The sequence below is a fragment of the Carcharhinus amblyrhynchos genome, chromosome 10 (assembly GCF_965287045.1).
Source record: "Carcharhinus amblyrhynchos chromosome 10, sCarAmb.v2.hapA, whole genome shotgun sequence".
Taxonomy (NCBI): domain Eukaryota; kingdom Metazoa; phylum Chordata; class Chondrichthyes; order Carcharhiniformes; family Carcharhinidae; genus Carcharhinus; species Carcharhinus amblyrhynchos.
Window position 1 is genome coordinate 93946537 of NC_137333.1, and position 16469 is coordinate 93963005.

General features: G+C 43.0%; 1 protein-coding gene across 4 annotated transcripts in view; it reads left to right on the forward strand.

Moving 5' to 3' along the window:
- The first annotated feature begins 274 nt into the window (after nucleotides 1-274).
- nipa2 (NIPA magnesium transporter 2) overlaps nucleotides 275-16469 on the forward strand; it is a 53866-nt gene continuing 37671 nt past the window's right edge. For 2 of the 4 annotated variants that reach the window (XM_080197618.1, XM_080197617.1), the window contains exon 1: nucleotides 275-388. The gene's annotated coding sequence lies outside the window, so the exon portion shown is untranslated. Of the gene's footprint in view, nucleotides 389-1275; nucleotides 1566-16469 lie in introns of those variants that run through there. The other 2 variants (XM_080197620.1, XM_080197619.1) reach the window with 2 other exon arrangements.

Sequence of the window (16469 nt, forward strand, 5' to 3'; positions counted from 1 at the left end):
TGCTAACCATTGTGCTGCCAGAAGGGGAAGGGGAAGAGAAAGGGAGGAGGGAGGGGAAGGGAAAGGGAGGAGAAGGGGAGAGTGTTCCCTTTCATCTGCAGCAGCCCTGACATACATCACCATGGCCAAGTGGTGACAAAAATCTAGTGAGTGGGGCGCTGCATTTTCGGCTGGGAGGTCCCCCCCGGGCGGTAGGTGGCGCTGTGTCAGGAGGAGTAGTCGGAGGCCGGCCTCCCGAGCAGTAGGTGGCGCTGTGGCAGGAGGAGTCGGCGGGGCGGCCTAGGCTGATACGGTGGTGTTGTCAGTTGGAGGTGGGATAAGGAGCGGACTGTGAGGAGGGAGAGAGGATGAGGAGCGGGACGGTGGGCAGTACCGCGAGGGACAGGCGGTGAGTCAATGAAGGGAGGGGGTGGGTGTGTGTGTGGGTATAAAATAAGCGGCGGTAGTGGGCGGGTTGCCGGGTCCGGAGGGCCGGACTTTGAGGTGAGGGAAGAGTCGCTGTGGCTGGGCTTTGGAGACACCGCCTCCCGCAGGCACCCCCCCCCCCCGTTCCCGCAGGAGATCACACTCTTCCCTGGGGGCGAACAAGCACCGAGCCTCCTGCGGGCAGAAGGACACCTGCAGTACCCCAGGGGAGGAAAGGGCCTGAGCCGCCCCCCCAACTACACCCTCAGTCCATCCCCAATAACCTTGAATCCCTCTGCTGACAGGGACCTGCCTTCCTCCTTGAGCCCTTGTTAGGGCTTTCCTTATTCTGCCCTCACGTCTATCCCTGGACGGCACGGTGACACAGTGGGTTAGCACTGCTGCCTCACAGCGCCAGGGACCCTGGTTCGATTCCCGGCTTGGGTCACTGCCTGTGTGGAGTCTGCACGTTCTCCCTGTGTCTGCATGGGTTTCCTCCCACAGTCTGAAAAAATGTACTCCTTTGCAGTTCAGCTAAAATAAAGGTCAACTGTGTGGCGATACAATACATTCATTTTCATCCCCTGTATGTAAGGAATCATAAGTTTTATGGAAAAGCACTTCCTTGACATAGAGAGTTGTGATTTTTAATTACTCTTTGTACTTTGGCCCAATATCCCAGTAGTAAGTTACATTTATTTTTACTGACTCTGTGGAGGCAAATTTTATTGCTGGCCAGTGGAATGGATGCATTCAGATTATTACCAGATTTGGTTTAGGAAATTTATCATTCTGAACGATATTACATTTGATATACCTGAGAGTGGAATGGGGAAGTTCTGGCATTTAAACTGCTTTCTGATTGATCTACTGTTTTGCATAACCTATGTATAGGTGAGTGGCACAGTGGTTAGCATTGCTGCCTCACAACGCCAGAGACTGAGGTTTGATTCCGAGTTTAGGTCACTGTCAGTGCGGAGCCTGCACGTTCTCCCCATGTCTGTGTAGGTTTCCTCTGCGTGCTCCAGTTTCCTCTCGCAGTCTGAAAGATGTGCTGGTTAGGTGCATTGACCGTGCTAAATTCTCCCTTACTGTACCCGAATTGGAGTCGGTGTATGGCGACTAGGGGATTTTCACAGCGACTTCATTGCAGCATGAACGTAAGTCTACTTGTGACATTAATAAATAAACTCTACTGGCACTTGCCGCCCCGTTTTATATGTGTGTGTTAGTGCAAAATTCCTCCTGCATTTTTCCTCTGTCATGTTTAATTTTCAAACCATGTTTTAAGATGACAAAAAAACCTTGAATCTGACCTTGTATAAAGCACATTTTATTTTCATGGTGAAGAAAATGTACTCAACTGCAGATTAGCTAAAGTAAAGGTCAACTGTGTGGCGAGACAATACATTCATTTTCATCCTCTTTTATAAGTTTTATGGAGAAACACTTCAAAATATAGAGTTGTGATTTTTTTTTCTTAATTACCTCTTGCACTTTGGTCCAGTTGCACGTAGTTACATTTATTTTTGCTGACTCCGTGGAGGCAATTTTTATGTGCATTTACATTATGAGCAGCTTTGGTTTAGGAAACTTATTATTTTGAACAGTATTGCATTTGGTATACCTATATGTGGAATGTGAAGTTCTGGCATTTAAATTGCTTTCTGATTGGTCTTACTGTTTTGTATCATCTATGCATATAGATGGGCAGCACTGAGACAGAGTGGTTAGTACTGCTGCTTCAGCTGCCTCACAGCTCCAGCCTCAGATTACTATCTGTGTGAACTTTGGACATTGTCCCCATTTCTGTGTGGGTTTCCTCCAAATGCTCTGGTTTCCTCCCACAGTCCAAAGATGTGAGGGTTAGGTTGATTGGCCATGATAAATTGTCCCTTAGTGTAAGGAGGGTTAACAGAGCAAAAAAAGTGGGATTATGGAGATGGTTTGGGAAGGATCGTTGTTGGTGCCAGCTAGATGGGCCTAATTGTCGTCTCCTGCCCTATAGGGATTATGATATGCATATTGTGTCCAAAGTTGTGTAGGTTAGGGAGATTAGTGGAACAAATGTGTGGGTTTACGGGGATAGGGCAGGAGATGGGCCTGCATAAGATGCTCTTTTGGAGAGTTGGTGCAGACTCGATGAGCTGAATGGTTCCTTCTGCACTGTAGGAATTCTATATTATTATTTCCTTTAGCACAGGTAACATAGTGGTTAAAAATGTGAAAGGTGGAGACAATTACATTTGTCTGAACACAGTTTGTAAGGTCATGCTGCTTCAAATGTACATTTTAATTAATATACAGTGTTGCTTAAACAAATACTACTAAATTGCTATTAATTGTTTATGATTTTGTTTTTCCCAATCCTCACAAAATTGTTATTGCAGTGAAGGAAGCCGTTCAGCCCATCACGTCCACACCATCTCGTCAATTTCCCACCACTTTTCTCCCTGTAACCCTGCACGTTCTTAATTTTCAGATAGCTATCCGATTACTTTTTTGAATGTCTTATTTAAACCTGTTGCTTCCATGTTCTGGCAGTGTTTTCCAGATCTCTACCTCCTTGCTTTTGTATTCTACACCCCTATTGATAAAACCTAGGGCACTGTGTGCTTTGACCACTCTACCTGTCCTGCCACCTTCAATGGTTTCTGCAACAAGATCACACTGCTCCTGCACCAGCTTTAGAATTGTACCCTTTATTTTAAATGCATCCTTGTTAAGATGAGCAGCCGACACAGTGTTGCATTGAAGGGTGGTGGTGCCATGATATGTGGCAGGGGTTATAACAATTGCTGGTTAAACCTGTTAGTCCATCTATCAAGTTTTGGCACTGTATTGTTTAGGAGAAAAGAGAAGGATATTTGTGCACCTCAACTTTGCATGTCCTGACTGAAAATGATGTTTGCCTTTCTCTTTGTTCTATTTCACAAGGAGGAAGTTTTAATATTTTGCAGTGATAAACAATAATCGTGTGATATCTATAGAGGAATCTTCTTTGTAATATATTTTTGTTGCCATTGTGGGAGATTGTCATTATTTGATACAGTGTACATTGGGAATGAAAGTGACATTACGGTTGGCCTTTATTCTAGAGCTGTGCTGCAAAACTGTGTATTGCATTCTAAAATTTGTACAGAAATTTGCTTTGTTTGGACATGTACATTTTGATGTATGATGCAAAATTATAAATAAACTTTAATGCAGCCATAGACTAGAAAACAAGCAAGTTGTTGCTCTAAGTGGTGAAAGTGCAGCATACAGCAGCTATTGATTCATGATGTCAAGCTAATTATGCACAAGCAAGGCCATTCAGTCCATTTTAAGTTATCCGTCAAATCCAAATGATCCTAAAATTTGAATGTTGTGGTATCTAGGTGTTTCTTTGAAAATTCCAGATTGTTGCCTTTTCTGTTGTCTTTGGGAGACAATTCCATACATTCATTGCTATGTATGAAACATTTCTAGATACTTATTTTACTAGTTTTTACTTATTTTACTAGGCTGATGCTGGAGTTGAGGGGGTTGAGCTATGAGGAGAGGCTGAATAAACTAGGCTTGTACTCATTAGAGTTTAGAAGAATGAGGGGAGATCTCATTGAGACGTATAAGATGATGAATGGGATGGATAGGATAGAGGTGGAGAGACTCTTCCCGCTCAGAAAGGACAGTAGGACTAGGGGGCACAGCCTCAAGATAAAGGGGGGGGTGGTTTAGAACGAAGTTGAGGAGGAACTTCTTCACTCAAAGGGTGGTGAATCTCTGGAATTCTCTGCCCGTTGAGGTGGTGGAGGCTGCCTCGCTAAATATTTTTAAGACGCGGGTTGATGGATTTTTGATAAGAGAGGGGATTAAGAGTTATGGGGAGAGGGCGGGGATGTGGAACTGAGCCACGACAGATCAGCCATGATCTTATTGAATGGCTGGGCAGGCTCGAAGGACTAGGTGGCCTACTCCTGCTCCTATTTCTTATGTTCTTATGTAGTTGGAAGGTGTATCAACTTGTCTTGCTCTCATAGAGTCATAGAGGTTTACAGCATGGAAACAGGCCCTTCAGCCAATTAGTCCAGCTTTTAACCACTAAACTAGTCCCAATTGTCCATATCCCTCTATACGCATCTTAGCTACACAACTGTCTGAATGTTTTTAAAAGATAAAATTGTATCTGCCTCTACTACTGCCTTTGGCAGCTTGTTCTAGACACTCACCACTTTCTGAATGAAAAAATTATCCTCCTCGTAATATACTTTTTCTTTTTAATCTTTCCTAATGAATCATGTGCCTCAAAGATAGATACATCTTCAGTCTTTCCTTATAGTATAATGTAGAGGTCAGAAATCTGAATAATATGAAATGTGGAAACATTCCGCAGGTGTAGCAAGAATCAGAGTTCGCATTTCAGCTCTGTGACCTTTTGTCAAAACAGCGTCTACCTGAGTTTTTGGTAACCAGAACTAGATGTAATATTTATATTGTTATATGACCCAAACATTAGACATTTTAACTTACTGAGGTGCATTTTGCAGATTTCTGCTCTGCATTGTTCTGACATGTTTAGTATCTGCGAAGACTTCATGTTCTCTGTCAGTTGTGTACTTAGTTATTCTAACACCATGTACAGAACAACACTTCAAAAATATCTCACTGGCCACACATCCTTTTCCGGGTGCTGAACCTGCCTGAGAACCAAATAAGTGCAAGTATTTTTTCTTATGTCTCTTGATTTGAGTTAAATAACTTTGAGCTAACTTGAAACACAATATCTTGAAGTCTGAAATTTTGCTGCTTGTGTTATTTACATTGTTTAATTAAAATTTTATGCAAAGTAACCTTGAATTATCAGTAGACTAGCATGTTGTAATTTTTCAAGTGGGTGCATGGTGGCACAATGGTTAGCACAGCTGCCTCACAGCACCAGGGACTGAGTTCAACTCTGGTCTTGGGTAACTGTCTGTGTGCAGTCCGCATATTCTCCTCTTTTCCGCGTGGGTTTCCTCTGGGTGCTCTGGTTTCCTCCCACAGTACAAAGATGTGCAGGCTAGTTGGATTGGCCATGCTAAATTGCCCCTTATGTCCCAAAATGTGTAGGTTAAATAGGTTAGCCATGGTAAATGTATGGTTACAACGATAGGCTGGGGGGGAGATTCCTGTGAATGAGTCAGTATAGACTCGATGGGTTGAATGGCTTCTTTTGCAGTGGAGGGGTTCTATGATTGAATAAAGTGCAGTCTAGAGTAGGATTATATGAATTGGCAAAAATAACTGAATCTACACAGGTCCTTACTGTATTATGTGAAGTAAATATAGAATAGAAAGCGTAGTATGAGACCATAAACCTATAAAGGTTCAGAAAGAAGGTCAGAAAGCGAGACCAAGCTTAAGTAATTTCTGATCATCCCCTGAAGTTGATTTTACCCTTTAATTGACTCTACAGTGTCTTTTATTTTGGATACGCTATATCATGTTTTGCTATATTAAAGTTAATAGCTCATGAGTGTATTTGGGAAATCTGGGAGATTGCTTTGAAGACTGAGTACTTGTTTGTTTAGAAAGTAAGCCCATGACAGAATTATTTGTTGGAACGGGGGACCTAAAGAAATGCCAGATATTTCCAGTTTGCTAATATTTTTAATTACTTTTTTAATTTGACTACACCAGTAGAGTTGCAAAAATTAAGCTTAGTTCCAAAATGGCACAGTTAGTGACATTTTACCCCAAAGGCTGATAGCATCATGTGAACAATGCTTGTTAACAGATAAGCAGGAAACATCACCGTGAATATTTATTAAATGCTTCAGGTATCAAATGAATAGTATAATTTGAGGAAGAAGTACAGATGCACTAATGTTCCCTGTTCCTAATACAATGTGAAGAAGATGTATGACATTGTGGAAAATGAAAGCTTTTTTTAAATAAGGGGCTAGGTTGTCTACTATGCCCAAGACTGCAAGAAACTACAAAAGGTCATGAATGTAGCCCAAACCATCACATAAAGCAGTCTTCCATCTGTTGACTCTCTTAATACTTGCCGCTGCCTCTGCAAAGCAGCCAGCGTAATTAACGTACCTCAGACATTCTCTCTTCCACCTCCTTCTGTCAGGAAAAAGATACAGAAGTCTGAGGTCACATAACAATCGACTTGAGCAGCTTCTTCCCTACTGCCATCAGATTTTTGAATGGACCTACCTTGCACTAAGTTGATCTTTCTCTCACCCAAGTTATGACTGTAACACTACATTCTGCACACTCTCTCTCCTTTCCTTCTCCATGAATGGTATGCTTTGTGTAGTGCGCAAGAACCAATAATTTTCACTGTATGTTAATACATGTGACAATAATAAATCAATTCAAATATGTAAGCTGGCCCCATATTTATAGAGCAGTTTGTGGTTAATGAAGATGCAACTTGTGCCTCAGGTTTTGAAGTACAACTTATTTCAAGCTTTAGATGTGTTCCAACCTTAAAATGGAATTGGTTATCAAATGTTTAAAAGTTTCTTTTTAAATCTGTGGTAATGTGCCAGAAATAACAGTAGCTTATGAGTTTTGCATGGCATTGATGTATTATGCTGACCATGCTAAAAGGCACTTATAAATGTTTTTTTTCTAGAGATAGGTGCCTTAACATTTTCCGTCTAACCTAATAGTTGTAATCTCTAGTATTCTTTTGAATTTTTTTGCACCTTTCAGGTGATTTTGCAACCTTTTGGTAACGTGGAGTCCAGAACTATGCACAGTGTGGTTAGGTGTGTTATCCTCAATATTCTTCACTTTTTCTTTCCTGTTATGGGAGCAAGGGCTGAATTTGTTGTCCGTCCGTAATTGCCCTTGAGAAGCTGTTGATGAGTCACCTCCTTGAGGCATTAACAGTTCAACTGGTATAGGTGTACAAACATGTTATTAGGGACAGGGTTCCAGACACGGCGATAATAAAGGAATGACAGTATAATTCCAAGTCAAAATAGTGTGTGACTTTCAGCTGATGGTGTTGCCATGCACTTGTTGCCCCTTTTCCTGTGCCTAAGTGGTGAAGGTTGGAGGTTTGGATGGTGATGTCAAGGATTCTTGGTGGATTGCTGTAGTGCACCTTTGTAGGTGGTATACTCCACCGGTTGTGGCGGTGGAGGAGAGAGTGAATGTTTGACATGGTGGATGGGGAGGCTAATCAAGTAGGCTGCTTTGTCCTGGATGGTGTTGAACCTCTTGAGCGTTGCTGGAGCTTCACACGTCCAGGCAAGAGTATTCCATCTGGACAGACGTTTGGGAATCAGCAGGCGAGTTACTCACTGCAGAATTTATATCTTCTGATCTGCGCTAGTACCCACAGTGTCTACATGGTTGACCTACCTCAGTTTCTGGTCAGTGATAACTACCAGGATGTTGGTGGTGAGGGATTCAGCAATGATAGTGCTATTGAATATCAACAAGAGATTGTTAAAATTTCTCTAGTTGGAAATGGTCATTGCCTGGCGCTTGTGTGGCTTGGATATTACTTGCCACTTAACCTGAACCTGAGGGTTGCCCAAGTTCTATTGCACAGGGCATGGTTGCATCAATATCTGAAGTGTAGTGAGGATACTTCTGGCAAATTTTTCATAACTTTGTACTTTTATACTTTGAGTGATTTGAACTGGTCTTTATGGATGTTGCTAAAATCATTTTTATTAACTGAATACTGAAGACTCCGTTTTCAAATTTGGTGAAAGTCTTCAAATTTGCACAGGTACTATCTTGCATTGTTGCTGGTTCAGCAAAACCTAATTTGTCATGTCACATACCACCCTGCTGCACATATGTGTATTGAAGCAAAGTTACAGATGATTCGCACAAGTTAAACTTGTATTGCTGATCATTCCCAGAAAGGTATATTGACCGCTGGGGAATAACACAAATGCATGTTTGAGAAAATAAGGCAAATTTTTCAAAGAGGGGAAGGATGTGTGGGATAGTAATAAAATATGTAGAAAGTAGAAATGGGAGCTACGTAGATTCTTAATGGACTGGAAAACAAGAGGGACTTAGAGGTGTAAGTAAATCGTTTTATAATGTTCATACAAAAATAGAAAATGTTGGAAAGTCTCAGCATGTCTGACAGCATCTGTGGAACGAGAGCAGAGTTAATATTTCAAGATTGGATAGTCCTCATCCGTGGCATGGCGGCACGGTGGTTAGCACTGCTTCCTCAGCGCCAGGGACCTGGGTTCAATTCTAGCCTCAGGGGACCATATATGTGCTGTTTACAGTTTTCCCCATATCGGCATGGATTTTCTTCGGGTGCTCCGATTTCCTCCTCCACTCCAAAGATGCGTGGGCTAGGTTGATTGGCTATGCTAAATTGCCCCTTAGTGTTAGAGGGATTAGCAGGGTAAAAGCATGGGGTTACGGAGATATGATCTGAGTGGGATTGATGTTGAGGCAGGCTCAGTGGGCTGAATGGTCTGCTCCTGCACTGTGAGGGTTCTATGAAAGATGCTATCAGACGTGCTGAGATTTCCCAGCATTTTCTGTTTGTTTCGGATTCCAGCATCCGCAGTAGTTTGCTTTTATTGCTTTATAAAGCTGATTGTTGCTGATGGATAAAAAGGATAAAATGTGATCATGGGTTAAAATATACTGCACATTGAATGCAGTTTTGATGGTGAGTCTGTACAAAGCATGTTAGACCATGATTGTGTTTTGGGTAACCCATTGTAGAAAGGATATTAGAACCATGGGAAAAGTCTGTCATAAATTTATCAGGATTATTCCAAGGATAGGAGGATATAGTTACGGGATTTGAAAAATAAAAATTGCATTAATTGGAACAGAAAAATTTAAAGGAGAATGTCAGAATTAACAAAGATCTGTAAAACATTTGAGATGAAATTAGTAACTCTATTTGCAGTAGTATAATACGATAATACTACTACTTTAATTCTCCATTCCGTGCCATACCTATCCCATTCTTTTCATCCTTCACATCATTCTCATCTCACCCTTTCTGCCTTTGCCATTCTCACTGCATCCTTCCTACGCATTTTCCTTGTTTGTGCCCCCCCCCCCCACCATTCCCAAAGTGTGTGGACCCTCTTTAAAGGCAAAAAAAGATTTGTCTGGTCTTCTCTTGTGACTTTCGAATGTCCCAAATCATCTCACATTAACTTAATTGTCTGGTGCAGTTTTGTCAGATTAAATAACAACTGCTTTGTGCACAGCAAGGTTTCACAAGCAACAGCGAGCAGTTTTAAAAATTGCAACTCACAACCATGAGAGAAGAGCCACACCTAGTTGTAAAGAGGCAACCTTGCACCTTACTGCAGTTGCCTTGTACCAGATGGATCAAAATATTGTTATACTTGGCTCAAAGTTTAAAAATAGCTAATTAACATCTTTACCCAGGTGCAGAAATCTACACTCCTCCAATTTTGGCCTCTTCAGGCGAGACAGTGACACAGTGGTATTGTCACTAGACTGGTAATCCATCAGATCCAGATTCAAATCCCACTACGCAGATGGTGGGATTTGAACGCTAAAGAAAAATTTGGAATTAAGTGAAACTGTTGTCAATTGTCAGAAAAACCCATCTGGTTCACCAATGTCTGTGAGGGAAGGAAACCTGCTGGCCTTATTAGGTCTTGACTCCAGACACACAGCAACATGGTTGACTCTTAAATGCCTTCTGAAGTGGCTATCAAGTCACTCAGTTTTATGCAACTGCTACAAAGAAAGCAAGAAGGAATTAAACCAGGTGGACCACCCATGTTGACCTAGGCACAGGAAACAACAGCAAACCCAAACCTGTTGACCCTGCAAAACCCCCCCCTTTGGCTTGTGCCAAAATATGGTGAGGTGTCTCACGGACCAGTCAAGCAATTGCAACACTGATGGAATCAGATCTTACAGATAATGTCCCAGCCACCATCTTCACCATTCCTGGTATGTCCTGTCCCACTGGCTAAAACAGGTCCAGCAGAGGTAGCAGCACAATGATCTACAGTCAGGAGGGAGTTGCCCTGCAAGTCCTTGACATCGACTCTGGACCTCATGAAATCTCAAGGCACAAGGGCAAGGAAACCTCCTGCTGACTACCACATGCAGTTACCCCTCAGCTGATGAAGCAGCATTCATCATAGAATCCCTACAGTGCAGAAGAGGCTATTTGGCCCATAGAGTCTGCACTGACTCTCTGACAGAGTATCTTACCAAGGCCTCCCCCCCATCCCCGTAACTCCACACACTCCCCATGGTCAATCCACTTAACCTGTGCATCTTTGGACTGTGGGGGGAAACTGGAGCACCCAGAAAAAACTCGCGCAGACACTGGAAAATATGCAAACTCCACACAGTAACCCAAGGCCAGAATTGAATCTGCGTCCCTGGAGCTGTGATGCAGCAATGCTAACTACTGTGCAATGGTGCCGACACTTCACATTGAACACCGCTTAGAGGAAGCAGTATGCAAGGGCACAGGATGTACTCTGGGTAGGGAACTTAAATGCCCATCATGAAGAAAGACTCGGCAGTACCACCATAAGCCGAACTACCCAAAGTACATAACTGCTAGACTGGGTCTGCAGTAGATGGTGAGGGAACCAGCAAGAGGGAAAAATGTACTTGACCTTGTCCTCACCAACTTGCTGATGTATCGGTGGGAGGGCGTATTGCGCAATCCTTATGGAGACCAAGTCCCTTCTTCACATTGAGGATACCCTCCATTATGGTGGGTGGCACTACCACCTTGCTAAATGGGATAGACTTTAAATAGATCTAGCAACTCACATCTGGCATTCATGAGGAGCTGTGAGCCATTAGAAGCAGCAGAATCCTATTCAACCAGAATCGGTAACCTCATGGCCCAACATATCCTCCGCTCTGCCACCAAGCCAGGTGATCAATCCTGGTTCAATGATGAGTGCAAGAGGGCATGTTAGAAGCAAATACCAGGCGTATCTCAAAATGAGGTTTCAGCCTGGTGAAGCTATATTATTTGCGATGTAACAGCATAAGCTGTAGTTATTGGATGGAGCTAAGTGAACCCACAACCGATGGATCAGATCCAAGTTCTGCGGTCCTGTCACATCCAGTTATTAATTATGGTGGACAATTAAACAGCTAACGGGAGGAGAAAGCTCTAAGTATCCTCACCATCAGTGATGGAAGAGCCCAGCATATCAGTGCAAAAACAAAGGCTGAAACATTTGCAATAATCTGCCTGGCAATGCTGAAAATTGCTCAGGTATAGTCTTGTACACAAGAAACAGGACAAACCTAACCGCCCACCCACTTACTCCTAATAATCAGTAAAGTGATGGATGGGGTCATCAACAGTGCTACCAAACGGCACTTAGCAGTAACCAGCTCACTGGTGCTGAGTTTGGGTTCTGCAAGAGTCACTCAGCTCCTGACCTCGTTACAGCCTTGGTTCAAACATGGACAAAAGAACTGAAATCTAAGCGTATGATTGCCCTAGACCAAGGCAGCATTTGACTGTACCTTTTGACATTCAATGGCATTATCTCTGCTGAATTCCCCACTATCAACATCTTGGGCATTGCTATTGAGTATGGCATCAAGACCCTGGAAAATATCCTGGTTTGGGCTGACAAATGGTCATTAACATTTGTGCCACACAAGTGCCAGCAATGATCATTTCCAACAAGAGAGAAGCTAACCATTGCCCAGTGATGTTCAATGGCATCACCATTGCTGATTCCCCCTCTGTCAACATCTTGGATTCGAGTTGACCAGAAACTGAACTAGACTAGCCATGTATATACTGTGGTAAGAGAACAGGTTCTTGGGCTAGGAATCGTGCGGCAACTAACTCATCTCCTGATTCTACAAACCTTGTCCACCATCTACAAGGCACAATTCAGGAGAGTAATAGGATGCTCTCCACTTGACTGGTTGAGTGCAGCTGGACCAACACCATCCAGGATAAAGCAACCTGTTTGATTGGTACGCCTTTCTACAAACATTCACCCCTTCCCCCACTGCTGAACAGTGGATTGGGTTCAGTCATGTCTCCTTGCCGCCCTAGGTTGAGCCGAAGTTTAGACACCCTTGCATCCTACATTACAGTATGCACTGCAGGAACTCACCAAGGCTCCTTAGGCAGCATCTTCCAAACCCACAACTACCAGCCAGGACAAAGGCAGCAGATACCTGGGAACATGATCATCTGGAAGTTCCCCTTAAAATCTCACACCACCCTGACAGAAATATATTGCCGTTCTTTCACTTGTCACTAGATCAAAATCTTGGAACCTCTAACAGCATTGTGGGTGTGCCTACACCTCAGGAACTGAAGCACTTCAACTAGGCAGCTCACCACTGCCTTCTCAAGTGCAACTAGAGAAAGGCGATAAATGTTGGCCAATTGCATAAATTAATTTCTTGAAAAAAGCTTCTTATGTCTTAAGCTCTGGAGCTCATACCCTAAACTTCTCTGGCTTGCTACTGCTGTCTTTTTAAGACGATCTTTAAAACCTACCACTTTGACCAATCTTTTAGCCATCTATTCCATTTTGTTTTATATTCCTGTGAACTGCAGTGGGTTGCTCTACTATCATAAATTTATCTAAATTCAAATCTTTGTACATAGCTAGTTCTAGGAAATAACATTTTTGACCTCCACCAGTTTACCCCATTACCTTGAAGTGATTCTACCACCTTTTGCATTCGTCTAGCCAGTCAAAGTTACCCTTATAAAATCAATAGCTGCATGATGGAATATGTAATGTGAAAAGAGCAATAAACCCCTCTAGTTTGCAGTTTGCTAACTTTCCCTAAATATAAAAAAAATTTGCATCAGTTTACCATTCCCTTATCTCAAATTATTGAGTCTGCGGCAACTGTTTTGTACATGGTTAAGGTTCCACAATCTACAGTGCTCGACAGACTGGAGGGACTGATTGTGGACAAGTCCCCAGGACCGGATGGAATGCACCCAAGGGTTCTGAAAGAAATGGCGGAGGTGATAGTGGATGCCTTGGTGATTATTTTCCAAATGTCGCTGGATTCCGGGGAAGTGCCAGAAGATTGGAAAACGGCTAATGTTACACCGTTGTTTGAGAAGGGTGGCAGGCAAAAGGCAGGGAATTATAGGCCGGTTAGTTTAACGTCTGTTGTAGGTAAAATGTTAGAATCCGTGATCAAGGAGGAAATAGCGAGGCATCTTGAGGAGAATTGTTTGATAGAGCAGACGCAGCACGGTTTCGTTAAGGGGAAGTCGTGTCTGACGAATTTATTGGAGTTCTATGAGGATGTGTCTAGGGCGGTGGATAGAGGAGAGCCGGTGGATGTGGTGTTTCTTGATTTTCAGAAGGCATTTGATAAGGTACCTCAAGAGGTTATTACAGAAGGTCAGGGGGCATGGAGTTGTGGGTAGGGTGTTAGCGTGGAAAGAGGATTGGCTGTCAAATAGGAGGCAGAGAGTGGGGGTCAGTGGGTGCTATTCGGATTGGCGATTGATGACTGTGGAGTGCCCCAGGGGTCGGTGCTGGGGCCTCAGCTATTTACCATTTATGTAGATGACCTGGAGGAGGGAACCGAGTGTATGGTGTCGAAATTTGCTGATGACACCAAGATTGGTGGAACGGCAAATTGTGCAGAGGGTGTGGAGAGCCTGCAGAAGGATCTAGATAGGCTGGGCGAATGGGCCAGGAACTGGCAAATGGAATTTAATGTTGGCAAACGTGAGGTTGTCCACTTTGGTAGGAATAATGGTAGGAAGGACTATTACTTACATGACGAAAAACTGCAGCACGCGACGGTGCAGAGGGACCTCGGGGTCCTTGTGGATGAGTCGCAAAAACCCAGCCTGCAGGTGCAGCAGGTGGTCAGGAAGGCGAATGGGATGCTGGCCTTCATAGCGAGGGGGATTGAATATAAAAGTAGGGAGGTCTTGCTGCAGCTGTACAGGGCACTGGTGAGGCCGCAGCTGGAGTACTATGTGCAGTTTTGGTTGCCGCACTTGCGCAAGGATATTTTGGCCTTGGAGGGAGTGCAGAGGAGGTTTACTAGGCTGATACCGGAGATGAGGGGGTTGAACTATGAGGAGAGGCTGAATAAACTAGGCTTGTACTCGTTAGAGTTTAGAAGAATGAGGGGAGATCTCATTGAGACATATAAAATGATGAATGGGATGGAGAAGATAGAGGTGGAGAGGCTCTTCCCACTCAGAAAGGGCAGTAAGACTAGAGGGCACAGCCTCAAGATAAGGGGGGGTGCGGTTTAGAACGGAGTTGAGAAGGAACTTCTTCACTCAAAGGGTAGTGAATCTCTGGAATTCTCTGCCCGTTGAAGTGGTGGAGGCTGCGTCGCTAAATATTTTTAAGACGCGGGTAGATAGGTTTTTGATAGGCAAGGGGATTAAGGGTTATGGGGAGAGGGCGGGAATGTGGAACTGAGCCACGACAGATCAGCCATGATCTTATTGAATGGCGGGGCAGGCTCAAGGGGCTAGATGGCCTACTCCTGCTCCTATTTCTTATGTTCTTATGTTCAGTGAAGAGTTTTTGAGGTTGCAGTTAAAGACTACTTTCAAGCAAGATTTTGCCAAACTTGGGTTTCATTTCCACTGTTTGCCTCTGTCCCTGTTGAAATTGACTTTGAAGACCGCACCCACTTCTATGTATGCCAAGCTGTACTGCCTCCAGTACTTTTCAGTGACAAATAACTTAAAGTATCCATGTTAAATTTCCTGCACCAATAGGAAAATAATAGAAATAATTTAATAAAATTTAATATGCTGAAGTTGGGGCAATCGTCTGCCAGTTGTTTTTGTGCTTGGTTGTAGAACAGTTTGGCTGGGTATAATGGATCATTCTGTAAAAGTAATGAGGAATTTCCAGGCTGTGGATTGCAGTCTCAACTTTTGATTTTCTGATTCCTGAGGATAGCTTTGGGTTATTTTTGCAGTTGGTTACCATTTTACGTTCAGGAATCTGTTGCCTTTCCCTTTCAGACTGTATTAATTCTATGGGTACAATAGTCATTCGGGATAGCAACTGCAGTGTGTTTCGCATTGAAATAGCAGAACAGCCTTTGAAGTAGATGCCAGAAATAGATAGACATCTCAGGCTTACTTGTCAGTTAAACTTGGTTCCATGAATATGAATATAAAAGCCAGTTTCCTTTTAGTATGTTATAAATCAAAGCTGCAATGATGTGTTTTGGATAAATGTACAATCAATTTGAGTCAGATCTTTCTTGCAGATCACAAGATAATTAAAGATGAGAGAGGCCATTCATCTTAGTTCATCCTTCCATAAATACCCTACAATCTTTCCATAGCGGCATCAAGTGGAATCTAAAGTGGTTGCCGGATTTTCATCATTAACTCGGTCTACATAAAGAATTTCCTGATATTTGACCAAACTTTGACCTTCATCAGCCAGCTTGAATCCATGTTTCCTCATTTTGTACATGCAGTTTTACTTCAAAGTCATTTAATACATGTGTTTTTTCTATACTGTTAACTGTACATGAATACTTCTCTGCCCATTTCCTTTTAAGACTGAAAAGTCTAACTCGGGTCTTGGATACTTAGCCTTGTGCCTATTTTTTACACTTGTACTAACGTTTGAATGTTTCCCTTTTGTTTTCTTGACTGTGGAGCATAAGAAGCTTTGCTGTACGGAAGGCCATTTGGCCCACTATGGGTTATCCAGTTAAATGTTAGTTTCCAGCTCCGTGTTCCTAGCCCTGTGGGTTACAGTACCTCAAGTGCATATCCAAGTATTTCAGTGCAATGAGGTTTCCTGATTCTACCACTCTTTTCAAGACAGAGTTCCAGATGGATGAGATTTTAAGCTGAGGCTCTGTCTATCCTCTCAGGTGGATGTTAAAGATCCCATGCACTATATTGAAGAAGAGGGAAGTTATGCCAGGATTTATACCTCAATCAACACGAGTAAAGACGAGGTGCCTGGTATCACCTGACTGTGGAAACTAGCTGGTTGCTGGTTTTTTGTCTGCATTACGACAGTGACTGCACTTCAGAGTACTTCGGGTACTCCATTGGCTGCAGAGCACTTTGGTTTGTCTTGAGGCCATGAAAGGTGTTGCATAAATTCATG